Source organism: Acipenser ruthenus, chromosome 3, assembly GCF_902713425.1.
Source record: "Acipenser ruthenus chromosome 3, fAciRut3.2 maternal haplotype, whole genome shotgun sequence".
NCBI lineage: Eukaryota > Metazoa > Chordata > Actinopteri > Acipenseriformes > Acipenseridae > Acipenser > Acipenser ruthenus.
Genome location: NC_081191.1, coordinates 93,075,439 through 93,083,320, shown reverse-complemented (window position 1 = coordinate 93,083,320; position 7,882 = coordinate 93,075,439). Strand labels below are relative to the sequence as shown.

Here is a 7,882-nt window from a genome sequence, read left to right as displayed (position 1 = left end):
AACTATATAGGATGCCTTATAACTGCTCTTTTAGTCTTCATCAATTCAAATTGCATGCCAAACAGGTTGAACAATGCAATCTCATGCAAGCTTTCTTACCTTGACCTCTCTTTAAAACAACAACAGCCAACAACTTCAATGGAGTAGAGCTCCTTATCAAGCAGTGCTCTATATAAGTCAATAGGGAAGCCTCAGCACTCTCATTTCAATTCAAGTCAAACAGTTCAGAATGTGACATTTATTGATCCTGGCTCTCCTGGGTAAGTCAATTTAAACCAGTTTATTTTAAATGCACCTGAGCCACAACAGTTTAGATTCATGCCTAACTAATTGCTGTTTGAAGTAATAGCAATAGAATCTTGTAGGTGACTGTTGCCATTAATTTAGAAACTGCTAACCAGGGCTAGTGATACTAACGGTATATACCTTTGATATCCTTCAGGGTCAGTCTCTGGAGATGGAGATGGAGCAGTGGATGACTTCACTGTCATAAACAAACCAAAAGCCCACAAGGCTGTTGGAGGGGAAGAGGTTGAACCGAATAGCTGGCCTTGGCAGGTAAGGGTATTTTGTAGTTGTTGCAATACAAATATAACATAAAAAGTTCTACTGTATATTATACAAGAGAGCAGGAGTCTCCAACCCTGGTCCTGGAGGCCCCAAAGTTATCTAGGTGTCTTTACATCATCAGTGGCTGAAGATCTGGAACACATGCTAAGCTTGACTAATTACACCAATAACTGGTGCAATGAAGGAAGTAAGAGCTCGGTTGAAATGAAAACCAGCTGTCCCAGTAGCTCTGGTATTGAAAGAGCCTAAAATATGCTTGATATTCAGGTGATTTGATCTAAGGTTAAAGTGATTGATATTCAGGTGATTTGATCTAAGGTTAAAGTGATTGATATTCAGGTGATTTGATCTAAGGTTAAAGTGAATGAAATTCAGGTGATTTGATCTAAGGTTAAAGTGATTGATATTCAGGTGATTTGATCTAAGGTTAAAGTGATTGATATTCAGGTGATTTGATCTAACGTTAAAGTGATTGATATTCAGGTGATTTGATCTAACGTTAAAGTGATTGATATTCAGGTGATTTGATCTAAGGTTAAAGTGATTGCTATTCAGGTGATTTGATCTAAGGTTAAAGTGATTGATATTCAGGTGATTTGATCTAAGGTTAAAGTGATTGATATTCAAGTGATTTGATCTAAGGTTAAAGTGAATGAAATTCAGGTGATTTGATCTAAGGTTAAAGTGATTGATATTCAGGTGATTTGATCTAAGGTTAAAGTGATTGATATTCAGGTGATTTGATCTAAGGTTAAAGTGAATTAAATTCAGGTGATTTGATCTAAGGTTAAAGTGATTGATATTCAGGTGATTTGATCTAAGGTTAAAGTGATTGATATTCAGGTGATTTGATCTAAGGTTAAAGTGATTGATATTCAGGTGATTTGATCTAAGGTTAAAGTGATTGATATTCAGGTGATTTGATCTAAGGTTAAAGTGATTGATATTCAGGTGATTTGATCTAAGGTTAAAGTGATTGATATTCAGGTGATTTGATCTAACGTTAAAGTGATTGATATTCAGGTGATTTGATCTAAGGTTAAAGTGAATGAAATTCAGGTGATTTGATCTAAGGTTAAAGTGATTGATATTCAGGTGATTTGATCTAAGGTTAAAGTGATTGATATTCAGGTGATTTAATCTAAGGTTAAAGTGATTGATATTCAGGTGATTTGATCTAAGGTTAAAGTGATTGATATTCAGGTGATTTGATCTAAGGTTAAAGTGATTGATATTCAGGTGATTTGATCTAAGGTTAAAGTGATTGATATTCAGGTGATTTGATCTAAGGTTAAAGTGATTGATATTCAGGTGATTTGATCTAACGTTAAAGTGATTGATATTCAGGTGATTTGATCTAAGGTTAAAGTGATTGATATTCAGGTGATTTGATCTAAGGTTAAAGTGATTGCTATTCAGGTGATTTGATCTAAGGTTAAAGTGATTGATATTCAGGTGATTTGATCTAAGGTTAAAGTGATTGATATTCAGGTGATTTGATCTAAGGTTAAAGTGATTGATATTCAGGTGATTTGATCTAAGGTTAAAGTGATTGATATTCAGGTAAATATGTAATATGTTTGGCTTCATATGCACATATGAAAAAAGCCATCTTCATACACATAAGGTTTTGTTTACAGTACAGTATGTATATAGCTTATGCTGTATACTGCGTATTACATGTACATGACACTACAACAAAGACCTGACTCAGCTTTAACTCTAGTTAATTAGTACCTTGTTATTAAATTCAGTTTGACATTCATAAACTGCTGGACTGTTGCAGGCTTCATTAACAACAGTCTATAAATATCAAACTGTTTAAATGATCCAGCTATGAAGCAAGGACCTATTGCTGATATTGGGAGTTCCCTCGGATATCATGCTAGGGTCAAGCAAGACCATAAATGCAAGTTTAAAGCAGGAGCTGTGCCAGGATGATACAAGGATAAGGAAGGATGCCTGCCTTGCACACACAATGCCAGGGTTAGGCAGAGATGGTTTTGTGCAAGATGTACATCAATCAATCTGTATTGCTTATACAGCGCCTTTCCTGACAAACACACGCAGTCGCCCCATGTCTCTATGATGTTACGTACTCGCACAGTGTGCTTCTCATGCGTTTGCATGTCTTGCTTGCTTCTAGCAGAATCCTTGTGTTTTTTGGGGGTAAAGGTAGAGTCATTTGAAGTGTGTCAAGCTAATCAATACTATTAAGTGACTGACATCAACGCTTTGTATTTTATTTTCAGACAATGGAAACCAATGGTGGTGCCTTCTAAGTGTTCACATTCAAACCCTGCTTGTTCTCTGGAGGAATAAGAACATAATAACATTAAAACAAACACACTTTTAATCACAACTTTCTTCCCGTTATATTTTTTATGTTTTTAAGGAAAATGTAACAATAATGGAAAACAAGCTTATCTGGTGTAAATTAATACAAAAAGCCCTTTCAATTCCCTTTTTTTCTCTGTTCATTTGAACTGGGTTCAACAGTGTGTCTCAGGTTTCTGTTCATTTGAACTGGATTCAACAGTTTGCTGTTCATTTGAACTGGATTTAACAGTGTGCCTCAGGTTTCTGTTCATTTGAACTGGATTCAACAGTGTGTCTCAGGTTTCTGTTCATTTGAACTGGATTCAACAGTTTGCTGTTCATTTGAACTGGATTCAACAGTGTGTCTCAGGTTTCTGTTCATTTGAACTGGATTCAACAGTGTGCCTCAGGTTTCTGTTCATTTGAACTGGATTCAACAGTTTGCTGTTCATTTGAACTGGATTCAACAGTGTGTCTCAGGTTTCTGTTCATTTGAACTCGATTCAACAGTGTGTCTCAGGTTTCTGTTCATTTGAACTGGATTCAACAGTGTGTCTCAGGTTTCTGTTCATTTGAACTGGATTTAACAGTGTGCTGCAGGTTTCTGTTCATTTGAACTGGATTCAACAGTGTGTCTCAGGTTTCTGTTCATTTGAACTGGATTCAACAGTGTGTCTCAGGTTTCTGTTCATTTGAACTGGATTTAACAGTGTGCTGCAGGTTTCTGTTCATTTGAACTGGATTCAACAGTGTGTCTCAGGTTTCTGTTCATTTGGTCCTTGCTTTTTCCTCTATGAATTGCACGTCACAAAGGGGACAAACACTCGCTTTTTCTCAAGGCTGTACAGTTAATACTGTAAGCTGCAGTCAGTTATCCAGTTATATTATTTCTAAAGCAGTTCTCACTTTGAGCACCAGATGGCAGTGTTTACTTGTATTTACTTGTCTATTTGTCAAGGTCTTTAAAGCTAAGTGCATGTTGCACCATTGTTGTCAGTGTAAATAAATAATAATGATTAAAAGCATGCATCTTGCATTGTCGTGCGAGTACCTTCACAATTATTGCCCAATTTATTTTAAATTTGAAACACTTACCTTTGCGTAAGTGCATAACAAGACAGCTGATATCACAATCTATTAAACTAGTCCTGTGCAGTACGTCAGTCAACTTAAAGTGCCTTTCAAGGAAAATTCCACTGAATGGACAGTTTTGGTATCTGAACAGTTTATAAATTGCTGTTGGGTCAAATATACAAACAAAAACGTATTTGAAATGTCTCCAGAGTCAAAAATGACCACATTATTCTTGCATAGTATTTTTGTAGTTTTACCATGTTTTTCCTCTGGTTATTCTCTGCATTGATCATAGTTTACCCTGGTTTGTCATTTTTATCAATATGCTTTACCATACCTCGCTATTCTTTACAAGGCTTCCCTATGCTTATGCTTTCTTACACTGCTGTACTTTTACAATGGGAAGCTCTTACAAGAGGAGGCCTCAAACACAGCCACTCTTAGTGATAACCTTCTTTAAAGTGCTGGTAACCCAGGTCCAGCAATCCCAGCACCCTGTACCCTGAAGTATCTTCGGAAGAAATGGCAGACAGGTCAGCGGTGCTGTATGGGCATGGAGAGGCCAGACTAACAGTCTGTTTATTGATCTACAGTCTCGACAGATTCCTCTTCAGAGTTGTGGATGAGTAAGAGAATAGAGCAAGTTAATATTCTGCATCCGAAATAAATTTATTTTTTTGGAGGCAGAAAACCCCGTCAAACCTAAGCCAGCCTGTTTCAATTTCACCTCAAACCAGCCAGTATAGTTACTTCTGCACTTTAACCCAAACAACACTCAGGTTAAATATTTCTTGATTCTCAAGTTGGAGAAACAGAAAACGTAAACAACTCAGGTCTTATTTTTGCCATACAAACTTTAGAACCATAATGCATAACAGTACATTTATCAGAGTTTATACAGTCCATTTATCAGTTTATACATTACATTTATCAGAGTTTATACAGTACATTAATCAGTTTATACAGTACATTTATCAGAGTTTATACAGTACATTTATCAGAGTTTATACAGTACATTAATTAGAGTGTATGCAGTACATTTATCAGAGTTTATACAGTACATTTATCAGAGTTTATGCAGTACATTTATCAGAGTTTATGCAGTATATTAATCAGAGTTTATACAGTACATTTATCAGAGTTTATGCAGTATATTAATCAGAGTTTATACAGTACATTGATCAGTTTATACAGTACATTGATCAGAGTTTATACAGTACATTTATCAGTTTATACAGTACGTTAATCAGAGTTTATACAGTACATTTATCAGAGTTTATACAGTACATTTATCAGTTTATACAGTACATTAATTAGAGTGTATACAGTACATTTATCAGAGTTTATACAGTACATTTATCAGAGTTTATGCAGTACATTTATCAGAGTTTATACAGTACATTTATCAGAGTTTATGCAGTATATTAATCAGAGTTTATACAGTACATTGATCAGTTTATACAGTACATTGATCAGAGTTTATACAGTACATTTATCAGTTTATACAGTACGTTAATCAGAGTTTATACAGTACATTTATCAGAGTTTATACAGTACATTTATCAGTTTATACAGTACATTGATCAGAGTTTATACAGTACATTGATCAGTTTATACAGTACATTGATCAGAGTTTATACAGTACATTGATCAGTTTATACAGTACATTAATCAGAGTTTATACAGTACATTGATCAGTTTATACAGTACATTGATCAGAGTTTATACAGTACATTAATTAGAGTGTATACAGTACATTGATCAGAGTTTATACAGTACATTTATCAGTTTATACAGTACATTGATCAGAGTTTATACAGTACATTTATCAGTTTATACAGTACATTTATCAGTTTATACAGTATGTTAATCAGAGTTTATACAGTACATTTATCAGTTTATACAGTACATTAATCAGAGTTTATACAGTACATTGATCCGTTTATACAGTAAAGTAATCTGAGTTTATACAGTCCATTTCCCAGTGTTGAACAGAACGACAGATCTTACCTGAGGAGAAAGAGACTTCCCTAATATTCACTCAATGGATTTTTCACTGCAGGTTCACTGGAACACCCTTTGTGTTCATGCTTTACATGTTTCTTAGATAAAGGCAGATTTTGTAAAATACAGTTCTATAGATTATTGAATTGCTTCTTCCTGGTCTCCCTCAAATCAGATCATTAATTATCAAGCTGCAGCTCAATGGAAAAACTGCACACACCCAATCAAAGTAACAACAAGCACAGAAAAATATATTGAGCAAGCAAGATCAGTGATGATTATTTAAGAAAATAGATTTTAAAGTCCTGGTGATCAATCCCTTAAGGGGAAACAGTCAATGAAATCCTGGAAGTGAACAGACCAAAGTAGCAATAGTTTCTGTTGCACAGATTTACAGTATAGGACTGTAAGGTGATATAAAGTAACAGTCTCCAGTTATTAAGAACTCATATCCAGACTTACAGTGAGTCATTGCAGCTTGTAAGCTGCTGCTTATTTCCACTGGTATGCAAAATGTGTCAAATGAGTCACCCACACACTGTCTGTAATTCACTGCACATTCTCATCAAGTGCCATTGCATCCCTGTTAGTGACTTCCACACACTGTCTGTAATTCACTGAACATTCTCATCAAGTGCCATTGCATCCCTGTTAGTGACTTCCACACACTGTCAGTAATTCACTGCACATTCTCATCAAGTGCCATTGCATCCCTGTTAGTGACTTCCACACACTGTCTGTAATTCACTGCACATTCTCATCAAGTGCCATTGCATCCCTGTTAGTGACTTCCACACACTGTCTGTAATTCACTGCACATTCTCATCAAGTGCCATTGCATCCCTGTTAGTGACTTCCACACACTGTCTGTAATTCACTGCACATTCTCATCAAGTGCCATTGCATCCCTGTTAGTGACTTCCACACACTGTCTGTAATTCACTGCACATTCTCATCAAGTACCATTGCATCCCTGTTAGTGACTTCCACACACTGTCTGTAATTCACTGCACATTCTCATCAAGTGCCATTGCATCCCTGTGACTTCCACACAGCTCATGTGTCTCTTGGTGATGTAGAGGGCAGATCCACAAGCCTCTCCTGGGTTCAAATTCAGCTCAGGTCACAAGTCAGGTATGCAAGGTGGTCTGATCCTTCATCTTAACATTTGGTGCAATTCAGTGCAATTGTCAGTCTCTATTTTAAACTTGGGTTTGTGAAGAACACCTCAGCACTTGTCGTGTATCCTTTATATCCTGACCTGCATGAAAACCTCAGGGCGTGAGGATTTACATTTCCTTTCAGTACTCAGTGAAATAGAAACAACACACACTTGTGCGAAAATGTTAGACCACTTTGTGCTTTAATGAGTCATCCTAAACAACTTCTAAAAAGTCTCATGCATTTTATCATTTGTGGCTATGTGTTCCTTTTCTCTTACTATGTTAAATGAATTGCATGTGTGGCCTATTAAAGTCATCAATTAAATTAGACAATCACTAATTTGCCTATTTTGACAGTTTTCCAGATTTTCAGTTCCAGTGGTTTGATTTCATATGCACAACAAATCCAACTATACAAGCAATGGGGTGTTCTAATACATGTGCACACTGCTGAACTACAGAAGCAATGGGGTGTTCTAATACATGTGCACACTGCTGAACTACAGAAGCAATGGGATGTTCTAATACATGTGCACACTGCTGAACTACAGAAGCAATGGGGTGTTCTAATACATGTGCACACTGCTGAACTACAGAAGCAATGGGGTGTTCTGATACATGTGCACACTGCTGAACTACAGAAGCAATGGGGTGTTCGAATACATGTGCACACTGCTGAACTACAGAAGCAATGGGGTGTTCTAATACATGTGCACACTGCTGAACTACAGAAGCAATGGGGTGTTCTGATA

The 7,882-nt window shown here is 36.2% G+C and overlaps 1 long non-coding RNA gene across 1 annotated transcript; it reads left to right on the top strand.

Moving 5' to 3' along the window:
• The first annotated feature begins 218 nt into the window (after nt 1-218).
• Nucleotides 219-3,073, top strand: LOC117394371 (uncharacterized). Its single transcript, XR_004543370.3, has 3 exons — nt 219-260; nt 443-558; nt 2,823-3,073. It is a non-coding gene; the product is annotated as an uncharacterized LOC117394371 (long non-coding RNA).
• Nucleotides 3,074-7,882: the final 4,809 nt, after the last annotated feature.